Source organism: Muscardinus avellanarius (genome assembly GCF_963383645.1).
Source record: "Muscardinus avellanarius genome assembly, chromosome: 11".
NCBI classification, from domain to species: domain Eukaryota; kingdom Metazoa; phylum Chordata; class Mammalia; order Rodentia; family Gliridae; genus Muscardinus; species Muscardinus avellanarius.
The window spans coordinates 93,411,753-93,426,816 of record NC_137797.1 but is presented as its reverse complement, the minus strand read 5'-3'; positions in this window follow the sequence as shown (position 1 = coordinate 93,426,816).

Genomic DNA, 15,064 nt, shown 5'->3' with positions numbered 1-15,064 from the left:
TTGAGGTCAGCTTGGGCAACTTAGTGAGATTGTGTCTCAGAATAAATAAAAAGGGCGGGGGGTATAGCTCAGTGTAGAGAGAGCATTTGTCTAGCATGTGCAAGGCCCTGGCTTCAACTCCACCCCAATAAACAAAACCAAGCCAGAAATGGGGTTTGGATGGTCCTCTCTGTGCCTCAGACGCTGTTGAATCCACTTGTGGTACCGTAGACGACCCCGGCGAGCGGCCCTTGCCCGGCTATATTAACCTCCCTACAGCTTCGCGAGGGGAGAACAATGGTCCCGGAGCGCAGGACGTGTGCGGAGCGCCGCACAGCAGCTCAAGTGCGCAGGCCTCAGACAGGGGTTCTGAAAACCTCCTTTGTCTGAGTTCATAGGTGCAGGCTGTAAACCCGGATGGGAGCGCCCCAGCCTCGCCACAACACTCAATCACTGGCATCTCAGAGGCCAGGCTCGGTTTCCAGACGGTGATGCTGGGCACGATGAGAGTCGGGGCTGCGGGTTTCAGGTTTCCCGGCCACCTTATCTAAGGACCGGCTGCTTGGGATTTGATCAGGGCTGGTTTGGGAGAGAGGCAGACGCCGTCTTCTCTCCAGAACAGACTACTCTTTGAGCCCTGCCGCCACCGGGACTGGGGATAGAAGAAAGAAAACAAAAATCCCCACTGTATGTGGTTCTCTGGAATTTAACTTGGCCCAGGAGAGTCGGGAGCAACTTTGCCCGCAACGCCCTCTGCAGGCAGCGAGTCCCAATGCCCGGGAAGGGCTGGGGTGGGCGAGCTCAGGAGCCCCGTCCGACCTCATTCCTAAGGGGAATGCTAGGATGTAGAGCGCTCTCTCTCTCTCTCTCTCTCTCTCTCTCTCTCTCTCTCTCTCTCTCTCTCTCTCCTCTTCTCTTCTCTCTCTCTCTCTCCCCTCTGGTGCTGGGCATGGAGGGCAGGTCCTCCTGTTTATTAGGCAAGCACCCTATCACTGAGCTATAACCCAGCCCTAGAATTTGGATGTAAAGCCAGTTTACAAGAACCAACTGTAAGCCGGGCGCGGTGGCGCACGCTTGTAATCCCAGCATTCGGGAGGCTGAGACCGAGGATCGCGGTTCCCGGACAGCCTCAGTTACTTAGTGAGGCCCTCTGCAACTCAGTGAGACCCTGTTTCAAAATAAAGAATAAAAAATAGGGCAGGGGTGTAGCTTGGAGGTCGAATGTCCCTGGGTTCCATCCCCAGACCCGCAAAACAAAAAACAAACAAACCAACCAACCCTGAAACAGAACAGAACATTGCCATCTGCCCTTGCTATGAAGACAGGAGATGAGCCCAGGTTAGTGCTTTGGCATAAGGTCGGCAGTTGGTGCAACTCCGTAGTTGTGCGATGTGTTTTTGTCCCTGTTTTGTTTTGCAGTTCCCCCATCCATTAGCTTAACATTTGTGTGTGTGTGTGTGTGTGTGTGTGTGTGTGTGTGTGTGTGTGTGTGTGTGTTGGAGAGAAGGGTGGTCAGGACAGGCATTTGGCATAAGGAAAGACCTTTTGAAGAAAGCAGAGTGCTGATTCTTTCTAAACTTTATATTACCCTGGAGCTTTTTTTTTTTTTTTTTTTTTTTTTTTTGCGGGTTTGGGGATAGAACCCAGGGGCATTTGACCTCCGAGCTACACCCCCAGCCCTATTTTTTTATTCTTTATTTTGAAACCGGGTCTCACTGAGTTGCAGAGGGCCTTGCTAAGTAGCTGAAGCTGTCCACAAACCGCAATCCTCCAGGTCTCAGCCTCCCGAGTGCTGGGATGACAAGCATGTGCCACCATGCCCGGCCCCCTGTAGCTTTTAAAACATCCTTCTAAGCAGGCGCGGTGGCGCACACTTATAATTCCAGTACTTGGGAAGCTGAGACCGGAGGATTGCAGGTTCAAGGCCACACTCAGCTACTTAGTGAGGCCCTCTGCAACTTAGTGAGACTCTGTTTCAAAATAAAGAATAAAAAATAGGGCAGGAGAGCTGGGCTTGGTGGTGCATACTTGTAGTCCCAGCATTTAGGAGGCTGAGACAGGAAGATCTCAGTTGGAGGTCAGCAAAGCCCTGGGGATTGAATTCAGGGGCATTCTACCTCTGAACTATACCTCCAGCCCTTTTTTTTGGGGGGGGTACTGGGGATAGAACCCCAAGGCCTTTCTACCTCTGAGCTACATACACTCCCAGTCCTATTTTTTATTCATTATTTTTAAACAGGGTCTCACTGAGTTGCAAAGGGTCTCCCTATGTAGCTGAGGCTGTCCCTGAACCACAATCTTCCTGTGTCAACTCTCGGGTTCTGAAATGACAAGCGTGCACCACCATGCCCGCCCCCCCCCCTCTCTCTCTCTCTCTTTCTCTCTCTCTCTCTTTAACAACTAAGTAGCTGGCCTTAAACCTGGGATTCTCCTGTGTCAGCCTCCCAAGTACTGATTTAGTACTGATTACAGGCATACACCACTGAGTCTTGCTCATCCCAAGTTTACTTAGGGTATATTTCACACTGGAGAGCCTATATATATGGAGAGAGACAGACAGACAGACACTAGGATGTGCCACTGCATCTGTCTCCTTCAGAAGGCTTGGACTGACCTCAGAGACTTCAAGCCAGCCTCTGAATCGTTTTGCTACTCTAGATCAGCCACCTTTTTGCTCTACATTTTCTTTGTAGGCTGGATATTTTGCATTTAGGAGAATTTTCTTTTAGATTCCTTACTATTCTCAAAGGAGATAGATTACTCAAGCTTTTTTTTTTTTTCCTGGTACTTAAATTGGGAGGCCTGCTACCTCCAAGCCATTCCCTCAGCCCTTTCTATTTTTTAATTTTTACTTATTTACTTATTTTGTGGTACTGGGATTGGAACCCAAGGACATTCTACCTCTGAGCTACACCTCCAGCCCTATTTTTTATTCTTTATTTTGAAACAGTGTCTTACCAAGTTGCAAAGGGCCTATAGCTGAGGCTGGCCATGAACTAGATCCTCCTGTCTCAGCCTCCCAAATGCTGGGATTACAAGCGTGCTCCATCATGCCCAGCTTCTGTTTTGAAACAAGGTCTTGCTAAATTGCTGGCCTCGAACCTGTGATTCTCCTGTCTCGGCCTCCCAAGGATTGGGATCACAGGTGTGCACCATCACACCTGGCTACTCAGCTTTTAAAGGCCTCTACAAGCCCAGCTATGCAGGAGGTGCCTTTCCCCCTCTCCCCCACCTGCTTCCCCATGTGTTGCTGCCATGATGCGACGCCGCTCCACAAACTCAAACCAACATGGGTCAACTAACCAGGGCTTGACACCTCCAAAACTCAGGCACAACAAGTCGATTAGCTCGTGGATTTGTTATGGTGACAGAAAGCTAATGGACTTGTGTCTTGAACCCACATGCTTGTAATCCCAGCATTCAGGAGGCTGAGACAAGAGGATCGCCGTTCGCGGACAGCCTCAGCTACTTAGTGAGGCCCTTTGCAACTCAGTGAGACCCTGTTTCAAAAGAAAGAATAAAAAATAGGGAAGCCTAGCTCGGAGGTAGAATCCCCCTGGGTTCCATCCCCAATACCGCAATAATTATTAATAATTATTATTGTAATAATAATTTCCAGGCACACCAGCGCCAGATGAGGAGGCAGAGATAAGGAGCAGGTCAGTGCAGGAGGCGCAGAGGTCAGACCAGGAGGTGAGCAGGAAGAGCCGGAGGCGGCATCAGGCCCCGATGGACAGGTGGCCGGCTCCAGATGTCAGTGCGCAGGAGACAAGGACAGAAGAACAGGTGAGAGGCACCTGCAGAGGAGAGGGAGAGGGTGCCCTCTCCTACGCTCTGGCTGGGCATGGTGATGTGCTCCTGTAATCCCAGGACTTGGGAGGCTGAGAGATGATTCAGGTTCAAGGACAGCCTCAGCAACTTAGTGAGACTGTCAGAAACCTACCGAGGCCCTGTCTCAAAACCAAAAAATAAAAGGGGTGGGGGCTGGAGGTGTCGCTTGGAAGTAGAATGCCCCTGGGTTCAATTCTCAGTACCATTAAAAAAAAAAAAAAGAGGCATCTGGTCAGGCTGACTTGAGGCAAAATACAAAATTCCAAAGAGGAGGGCAAAATGAGTTTCAGGAAACAGAATATACAGGAAAACAAGTTTCATAAGGTTACTGCTTTGAATAAAGCGAGCAAGAGAGCTGAGCATGTGTAATCTCAGTACTTGAGAAGCTGAGACAGGAGGATCACAGGTTTGAGGCCAGCCTCCGCAACTTAGCGAGACCCTCATCAACTTAGCCAGACCCTCAACAACTTACTAAGATCCTGCTTTAAAATTAAAAAAAAGAGAGAGAGAGAGAGAGCTGGGTGTGGTGGCGCATGCTTGTAATCCCAGCATTCGGGAGTCTGAGACAGGAGGATCGTGATTCGCAGACAGCCTTAGCTACTTAGTGAGGCCCTTCGCAACTCAGTGACACCCTGTTTCAAAATAAAAAATAAAAAATAAATTGGGCAGGAGTTGTAGCTCGGAGGTCAAATGTCTCTGGGTTCCAGCCCCAGACCTGCAAAAAAAAAAAAAAAAAAGCCTGGGGGTGTGGCTCAGAGTTAGAATGCCTCTGAGTTCAATCTCTATTACCAAAAACCAAAAAAACCCAACAACAATAAATAGAGAACATGGTTAGTTGCACATAGAAAACAAATTTATTTTCTGCATGAGCTTATCTCATCCAGTGCTGGCCTGGCCTGGGCTGATATAAGCTGGAGAAGGGAAAAACTGAAATTTAAGTAAAAGAGCCTGGGCTAGACCAGTTCAATCTACACTGATTGTTGGACTTGGGGCCCAAGGAAGCCTCATGAAAATGTGCATGGAGATTCTACGTGAGCCTCATTCCCATTCCAGAACCCCTCTATTTGATATTATCTCTTTCAAATGTCAAGGCAAGCCGGGCGTGGTGGCGCACGCTTGTAATCCCCGCGCTTGGGAGGCTGAGACAGGAGGATCGCACAGGTTTGAAGCCAGCCTCAGCTACTTAGTGAGGCTCTCAGCAACCTAGTGAGACCCTGTTTCCAAATAAAATATAAAAAAGGTCTGGGAGTATAGCCCGGAGGTAGAAAAGCCTCTGGGTTCCACACCCAGTACCACCAAAAAAAAAAAAAAAAAATGTCAAGGCAAGGTTGCCAATGAAAAGGCTTTGGAAGGATCAGCAGAAGAGCACTGCAGTTGCACTAGTTTGAAACGAGCAGGGCTAGTGTGGAATGCCTGGCGACCCGTGGATATGAGGATGGTGAGCCTAAAGGAAGGAAACGGCCACAAAGCCAACGCCAGGGCAACTGACACACGGGGCCACCCGACTCACGGCCCGACAGCTGCAGGCCGGCCATGGCGAAGGGAGGCGCTGACTGCTGGGGACAGGGCACAATGTGTAGGATCATGTATTGTTTCATTTTTGAGGAGAGGGATATGGGGGATTCAACCCAGGGACAATCTACCTGTGAGCTACACCCCCAGCTCTTTTTTACTTTTTTTTTTTTTCCAGTACTGGGGCGTTCTATCTCTGAGCTACATCCCCAGCACTACTTTTTTTCCTTCCTTCCTTCCTTCCTTCCTCCTTCCTTCCTTCCTTCCTTCCTTCCTTCCTTCCTTCCTTTTCTCTCTCTCTCTCTCTCTCTCTCTCTCTCTCTCTTTCTTTCTTTCTTTCTTTCTGGTCTAGGGATGGAACCAAGGGGCATTTGACCTCTGAGATAAACCCCCTGCCCTATTTTTTTTATTCTTTAATTTGAAAAAGGGTCTCACTAAGTTGCGAAGGGCCTCACTAGGTAGCTGAGGCTGTCCGCAAACCCCGATCCTTCGGTCTCAGCCTCCCGAATGCTGGGATTACAAGCGTGAGCCACCATGCCCAGCTATTCTTTATTTTGAAACAGGGTCTCACAGTTCTACCTTTATGGTATACTCCCAGCACTATTTTGTTATCTTGAAACAGGTTCTTACTCAATTGCTGAGGTTGGCTTCAAACCTGCCGTTCTCCTGTCTCGGTCCCCCACATCCTGGGATTACAGGCCTGTGCCACTGTGCCTGCCATATCTCTAATATTAATTGGGTCTGTTCAACTTCATATTCTTTGCTCACTGGTGGGTCTGTTCACCTGTTGCTACAATACAATGATTTCATTTTTGCTGTGCTAGGTATTAAACCTAGGGCCTCAGGCACCCTGGGCAAGGAGTCTACCAATGGGAAATCCTCCCAGCCTCACAACAAGATTAAAATTTTAACAAAGGAGTGGCTGGCTCAGTTTTTTTGTTTTGTTGTTGTTGCTTTTATTTTTTTATTTTTAATTAATTAATTAATTAATTTTTGTGGGTCTGGGGATGGAAGCCAGGGGCATTCTACCTCCTAGCTACACCCCTTGCCCTATTTTGTATTCTTTATTTTGAAACAGGGTCTCATTAAGTTGCAGAGGGCCTCACTAAGTAGATGAGGCTGTCCGCGGACCACAATCCTCCTGTCTCAACCTCCCGAATGCTGGATTACAAGCGTGCGCACCACGCCCGGCTTCTCTGTATGTTTTCTATCACACCAAAGCCCCATGCTACTTTCACTGGACAGCCCTGATTTTATCCCGTTGGTGAAAAAGGAGGCAATTACTCCTTTAGAGTTACAAAGTTAGCCTCTTCTCCTGTCTCCATCAGCACTGGATTTATTTACTGGGAGGCTGAGACAGGAGGATCTGAGACAGACAGGTTTGAGGACAGCTTCAACAATTCAGCAAAGCCCTTAGCAACTTAGAGAGATTCTGTTTCAAAAAAAAAAAATAATAATAATGATAATAAAAAGAGCTGGAATGTAGTTTGGAGGTAGAACACAAATGGGTTCAATCGCCAGTAAAACACACACACACACACACACACACACAATAAATAAATAAATAAATAAATAAATAAATAAATAAAAGTGTAGAAAAAGGAGAAGAGTGAATGTTTGGAAAGATGGGAGGGAGGCTGACGGGCAAGAGAGAAACAAGAGTAGGTCTTGCCAGGTGTGGTGGCACGCATGTAATCCCAGTACTTGGGAGGCTGAGACAGGAGGATCGCAGGTTCATGATTGCCAATAGACTGAGTGGGCAAGCCCAGAAAGCCTGTCTGTCCAGATTCTTTTCGGCCTCTCTGGGTAGCATTCCTTCCTTCGAGATATGGGAAGGACCCCTATGGAATGAGGAAGAACATAAGACTTACTATCAGACAATGATGGGTCACAAAGTTTCTTCATGGTCAGCTCCAGGACGGAAAGGCCAGGGGAGATTAGTTTTTATGACCTGCCTTCAGAAGAGATCTATGAGCCAGGAATCTTTTCAAAACTCCGAATATGTATCATAGCACATCCCGTCCCCTGGTCCCCTGGTCCCCTGGTTTTCAAACACTAATCCCTTCCATCAAAAGGACGTAAAGGAAACTGCGACACTGCTAGAATCCCAGTCAGGTGTTAACAGCGCAGTGTCTGGGCCCGGGGTGAGGCCCGTACTTCTCAGGTCCTGGAGGCAGGAGCTGGTCTGTGCAAACACAGATTTACCCTCCAGACTTCGCAGATAATTGAGATCGGAGACACGTTGACTCTTGACTCTCGACTCTCACTCTGAGCTTTTTACACTTGTAAGCCTAGTACTTGGGAGACTGAGAGGCTGAGACAGGAGGATCTCAGGTTTGCAGCTGGCCTCAGCAATTTAGTGAGACGCTGCTTCAAAATTAAAGAATAAGATAAATCTGGATCCTGAATACAAATCTGTGGTTGTTTAATAGTGAACTGTAGGTCCTCATCAACCCAAACACATTCTTCGACTCTACAGCAGTTATTTATTTATTATTTATTTATTTATTTATTTATGGTATTGGGGGTGGAACCCAGAGGCTTTCTACCTCCGGGCTATACTCCCAGCCCTATTTATATATATATATATATATATTTGAAACGGTCTCACTAAGTTGCTGAAAGCCTCACTAAGTAGCTGAGGCTGGCTTCGAACCTGCGCGATCCTCCTGTCTCAGCCTCCCAAACGCGGGGATTACAAGCGTGTGCCACCACGCCCGGTATGACTCTGCAGCATTTTAAACCAAAAACAGGCTGGGCATGGTGGCGCACGCCCGTAATCCCCGCGCTTGGGAGGCAGAGACAGGAGGAACGCGCAGGTTCGAAGCCAGCCGCGCGCGCTGGCTTAGGAGACCCTGTTTCCAAATAAAAAAAGTATAAAAAATAGGTCTGGGAGTGTAGCTCGGAGGTAGAAGGGCTTCCAGGAATCCCAGTATCACCAAGTAAATAAATAAATAAATAAATAAATAAATAAATAAAACTAAAAAACCACTTCTAAATTAGTTAACCTTTTTGTGTGTGTGTGTATGTGGTACTGGATATTGAACCCAGAAGCATTTGACCTCCGAGCTACACCCCCTGCCCAATTTTTTATTCTTTATGTTGAAACAGAGTCTCACTGAGTTGCAGAGGGCCTCACTAAGTAGCTGAGGCTGTCTGCGAACTGTGATCCTCCAGTAATCCTCCTGGGATTACAAGTGTGCGCCACCACGCCCGGCTGACATTCTGAGTTTAATATGCTTCTTATTATTTTGCATTTTCTTTTATATCCAAGGAGCCAATTCCTAACAAATTTGATCTACCACCATCACTAAATTCTACTAACTTTTACCTTAAATAACTGAACACAGGCTGGGTGTGGTGGCGCACACTTGTAATCCCATTAGTTGGGAGGCTGAGACAGGAGAATCACAGGTTTTCAGCCAACCTCAGCTACTTAGTGAGACCCTGTTTCAAAATAAAAAACATAGAGCTGGGCGTGGTGGCCCATGCCTGTAATCCCAGCATTTGGGAGGCCGAGACAGGAGGATCGAGATTCTTGGTTCTGTTTCATGGACAGCCTCAGCTACTTAGTGAGGCCCTTTGCAACTCAGTGAGACAGTTTCAAAATAAAGAAGAAAAAATAGGGCTGGGGTGTGGCTCAGAAGTAAAATGTCCCTGGGTTCCATCCCTAGTACTGCAAAAATAAAATAAAGAATGCAAAAAAGTGTAGGGGGTGTAGTTTGGAGGTAGAATGCCCCAGGGTTCAATTCACACGACCATAACAAACAAACAAAAACAAACAAACAAAAAATGAACACAGCATAGCTGTGGTTCACACTCTGAGCAAGTAGATAGCCATCTGGGGATCAAATGCTTCTCATCCCCACACTTTCATCTTATCTCTTTCCAAACCACATGTTTCTGTGGTCCATGGCAGTTATAACAAATCCCACCCGACACCAGATGTGTGAGGAAAAAACAAAGCATCTTGGTTTTTCCTCTGCTTTCACCCCCACAAAAAAACGTAGAAAACTTCTGTGACCTTAAACACTGTCAGTATTATCCCTTGCCAGTAATTGCTTTTGCAGCAAGCACCACCAGCAGGTGTCCTCAGATTCAGTGCAGTCTGACACTGTGCTGGGAGATAGTGTCAGACCCCACAGGTTGAGGGTTCTGTCCCCACTCGAGACACAGTTGCAAGTCTGGGCTTCTGGAAATTCTGGCCAACCAGCCAGAAATCAGGATTCCATGACTCCCTCTTCAGATTCAATTAACTTCTAGAGTAGCTCAGAGAACTCATAATGCTGGGATTAAGCGTGCGCCACCACGCCCGGCTTCACAATTTCTTTATGGCCAGCTTCAAGACAGAAAGGCAGGAGGACAGTCATAGAATCACTGTGTTTACATTTACTGGTTTACTTTTTTATTTTTATTTTTTGTGGTGCTGGGGATTAAACCCAGACCCATTCTACTTCTGGGATACACCTTCAGCCTTTATTTTATTTTGAAATAGGGTCTTGCTAAATTGCTGAGGCTGGCCTCCAATCTGCAATCCTCTAGTTTCAGTCTTCTGAGTTGCTAGAATGACAGGTGTGTGCCACCACAGCCAGCTTTCAAATTCTTCTTGGCCTCATTGTCCAATATTCCTCCCTTCAGGGTATAAGACAGGACTCCTCTGGAATTACCATCAGATAAAGGTATGTCAGAGAATTTCTTTTTGGGGGGTGTGGTACTGGAGATTTAACCCAGGGGCTTTCTACTGCCAAGCCCTTTTTATTTTGAAACAGGGTCTCACTAAATTGGAGAGGCTGACCTGGAGCCTGTGATCCTCCTGTCTCAGCCTCCCAAGTACTGAGATTACAAGCGTGCACCACCACACCTAGCTCAGAATTTCTTTCTTTCTTTCTTTCTTTCTTTCTTTCTTTCTTTCTTTCTTTCTTTCTTTCTCTTTCTTTCTTTCTTCTTTCTTTCCTTCTTTTTTCTTTCTTTCTCTTCTTTTTTATTTGCAGTACTTACTGGGGATGGAACCCAGGGGCATTCTATCTCCAAGCTACACCCCAGCTCTATTTTTCATTCTATTTTGAAATAGGGTCTCACTGTGTTGCAAAGGGCCTCAATAAGTAGCTAAGGCTGTCCTTGAACCGCAATCCTCCTTTCTTAGCCTCCCAAATGCTGGGATTATAAGCATGTGCCACCACGCCCGGCTTCATAATTTCTTTCTTTTCTTTCTTTCTTTCTTTCTTTTTTTTTTTTTTTTTGGTGGTACTGGGGGTGGAACCCAGAGGCTTTCTACCTCTGGGCTATACTCCCAGACCCATTTTATATTTTATTTGGAAACAGGGTCTCACTAAATTGCTGAGAGCCTCACTAAGTAGCTGAGGCTGGCTTAGAACCTGCGCAATCCTCCTGTCTCGGCCTCCCAAATGCGGGGATTACAAGCGTGCGCCACCACGCCCGGCTTCATAATTTCTTTATGGCCAGCTCCAAGACAGAAAGGCAGGAGGAGGGTGTCATGAGCCAGGGCAAGAACCAAAAATATATATCATAATACAACGCCGGACCCAGGGGCATTCTACCTCTGAGCAACACCCTCAGCCTTTTTCCTTATTATTATTATTATTATTATTATTATTATTATTAGTGGTGGTGGTAGTGGGGTTCCTGGAAACCCGTCTACCTCCGGGCTACACTCCCATACCTATTTTTATATATTTTTTTATTTGGAAACAGGGTCTCTTCAGCCAGCAGCTGGCTCCGAACCAGTGCGACCCTCCTGTCTCGACTCCCAAGCGCGGGGATTACAAGCGAGCGCCACCACACCCGACCTTTTTTTTATTATTTTAGTTTATTTTTTTTGTATGGGTCTGGGGATGAAACCCAGAGGCATTCGACCTCTGAGCTACATCCCTTGCCCTATTTTTAATTCTTTATTTTGAAACAGGGTCTCACTAAGTTGTGGAGGTTCTCACTAAGTAGCTGAGGCTGTCTGCGGACTGCGATCCTCCTGTCTCAGCCTCCCGACTGCTGGGATTACAAGTGTGCGCCACCACGCCCGGCATTTTAATTTTGAAATGGATCTCACTAAGTTACCAAAGGCCTCACTACGTTACTGAGTGGCCTTGAACCTGTGACCCCCATCTCAGGCTCCCAAGGACTCAGATTACCGACAGCCCACACACCCGATTGACAATGGCTTTTCTGCAACACTAAAGCCACTTCCCATCTTCCCCTGGCTTCGTCCCTCAGTTAATATAGGCCACTTCCTTCTCCACTTCGGAGTTTGCTCTAAATTCACCTGCTACTGATTGTCAAATCCCAGATCTAATTTACCTTACCTTTGCACAGCCCTTGCCGATGCCCGCCTCCTGCTTCTCATTCTCATTCCTCCAGGTTCCAGAACACTATTTCCCTGTTATGCAGAATACTTTTTAAAAATTAATTAATTAATTAATTAATTTATTTATTTATTCCTGACCACTCCTCCTGCAGCCATCGGGATTTCTTCGTTGGTTACATGATTTTCATCTCTGATCTGATTCACATCCATAGGTTTTTTTTTTTTTTTTTTTTTTTTTTTTGCGGGTCTGGGGATGGAACCCAGGGGCATTTGTCCTCTGAGCTACACCCCCTGCCCTATTTTTTTATTCTTTATTTCAAAACAGGGTCTCAATGAGTTCCGGAGGGCCTCACAAAGTAGCTGAGGCTGTCTGCGGACTGCGATCCTCCGGTCTCAGCCTCCCGAGTGCTGGGATTACAAGCGTGCGCCACCACGCCTGGCATAAATCTCTATCCTTAATTCTAACCTTCTTTCTCTCCTGTTCTCCTGGTCCCCACAACCCTATTCCCAAATTTACTGAAAATCTATTCTTTTTCATATATATACTGAATCTCAGTGAATGCTGTCACAATTCACATAGTTCCCAAACCAGACACACACACACACACACACACACACACACACACACACACACACACACACACCAGGGGTTCGGGATGTCGCTCAGCTGGTGGAGTGTTTGCTGAACATGCACAAGGCCCTGGCTTTGATCCCAACACTGCAAAAATTACCAGTGACCACCAAACAAAACCTTTTGTAGGGGTGCTGGAAAGCAGGCTGGAAGAAGCGCTTTCCCCCCAGTATGAGAGGTTAACTAGAGAAGTCTTCTTCCATATTAGGATTAGAAATAAGGTATTAAAATATAGAGTTAAGATATAGAAGTAAGGTAGGATTGGAAATAGAATGAAGATCCATAAGCCCAGCTGCCCAGGTTGCAGGATTCAAGGACGAGGGCAGGGGACCCACCAGGTCAAAGCCTCTAATCTCCAGCTTGCCGGCCAAGGTCTTTGTAAATGGGACCCCATCCCCATATCTCTGAGCTAGATCAGCAAACAAGGCCAGGCTAATCTGCTCTCCAGGCAGATTCTTCAGTGCAGAGATAAGCCTGGCCCACCCAAGGTGGGTGGGAAAGGCAGAGCAGGCTCTGACGTGTGTGGATGCATGTTTTAAAATTATTGGTTGTACTTGTTTGTCCTTGTATCCGATTGGTTGTATTCTAAGGTTGGCGGGCTCGAACTGTTGGCGGGCTCTGCCGTGTGTAACCACTCCCTCGTGTGTAACCACTCCCTCCTAGGGTTATAAAATTCAGAGCGTGGAGTGGGGAGGGGTCGAACCTCGGCCATGGTGTCTTGGTCTCGACCCCTGGCTAGCCGGGACAGAGCTGCAGCACAATAAACCTCGCGTGCATTTTACATCTCTTGTGAGTCCTTCGATATTTGGGTTGGTGGGCGATTCTCGGACCCTTCACTTTGGTGCCAGAGAATATTCTTCTCTCTTCTCTAACCCCCCATCTCATCCAGCATGAAGATCTAATTTCCATTCTGCTTCTAAACATTTCTCAAATCTGTCCCTTGCTTTCTACTGCCGATGTCTTTCTTTAGCTGAGGCCCTGAATGTCTCTTCTGGATAGAGAGAGTAGCCATCCCCTTCCTTCTGTTCCTGTATGTAGTGAGCGCTAACAGTACAATCTGCTCAGTTGCAAATATTACAGTAAATCTTGGTAGCTCAACTAGTGTGGTGTGGGTGGAGGCAGTGAGAATCACAAGACCCAAAATAACACAGCCAGAGGCTATTTTATGTTGTGAAAAAAAATCACATCAATTTTATGGATTAAAAAGGTGGCACTGCTAAATTACTCTTGTATATTGGCTAAAAAGGAACATTTTAAAGGCAAAGCAGGTAACACTGATGGCTCTTTTCAATAGACCTTCTGCAGCCGGCTGTGGGTGTTTGCCTGTAATCCCAGTACTTGGGAGGCTGAGACAGGAGGATTGAAGGTTCCAGACCAGCCTCAGTAATTTAGCGAGACTGTTTCAAGATAAAAAAAAATTAAAAATTGGGCTGAGAGCTGGGTGTGGTAGCACATGCTTATAATCCTAGTACTTAGGAGGCTAAGATAGGAAGCTCACAGGTTCGTGGCCAGCTACTTGGTGAAGTGTAGTCACAAATGCAAGACGCGCGCGCGCGCACACACACACACACACACACACACACACACACACAGAGTCTTCACCATTTTGTGCTTTGTTCTTGCAGATACTACAAGAAAGCCTAGTAACTGATTCTACATTACTCTGGTCTGCAATACAAAGAATTTCCAGGATCCTCAAAAATAAACATCTCACAGATTCATGATTGCATGATACTTCTTCTCTACCCCTAATTTTTTTTTGGGGGGTGGTTCTAGAGGTGGAACCCAGGGGCATTCTACCTTCGAGTACCTCCCTCAGCCCTTTCTTTCTTTCTTTCTTTCTTTCTTTCTTTCTTTCTTTCTTTCTTTCTTTCTTTCTCTTTCTTCCTTCCTTTCTTTCTTTCTTCCTTTCCTTTTTTTGTGGTTCTGGGGATGGAACCCAGGGCATCTCCGAGCTACACCCTCAGACCTATTTTTTAATCTTTTTAGTTTTTGAAACAGGGTCTGAGTTGCGAAGGGCCTCACTAAGTAGTGTAGGGGTGCTGGAAAGCAGGCTGGAAGAAGCGCTCGCCCCCCCCCCCCAGCATGAGAAGTTAACTAAAGAAGTCTTCTCCCATATTAGGATTAGAAATAAGATATTAGAATATAGAGTTAAGATATAGAAGTAAGGTAGGATTAGAAACAGAATGAAGATCCATAAGCCCAGCTGCCCAGGTTGCAGGATTCAAGGACCAGGGCAGGGGACCCACCAGGTCAAAGCCTCTAATCTCCAGCTTGCTGGCCAAGGTCTTTGAACATGGGCCCCATCCCCATATCTCTGAGCCAGACCAGCAAACAAGGCCAGGCTAATCTGCTCTCCAGGCAGAGTTCTCAGCGCAGAGATACGCCTGGCCCAGCCAAGGTGGGTGGGAAAGGCAGCCCTAGGGAACGAACACATACCATAAGGGAGATAAGCAGTCTTTAGCAGGCTCTGCCGTGTAGATGCATGTTTTAAAATTATTGGTTGTACTTGTTTGTCCTTGTATCTGATTGGTTGTATTCTAAGGTTGGCGGGCTCAGACTTTTGGCAGGCTCTGACATTGTAACCACTCCCTCCTGGGGCTATAAATCCAGACTGTGGAGTAAGCTCTGGGTCGAAAGTCGACCATAGTGTCTGGGTCTCGACCCTTGGCTAGCCGGGACAGAGATGCAGCACAATAAACCTCGCTTGCATTTTACATCTCTTGTGAGTCCTTGTTATTTGGGTTGGTGGGCGATTCTCGGACCCTTCAGTAGCTGAGGCTGTCTGCGGC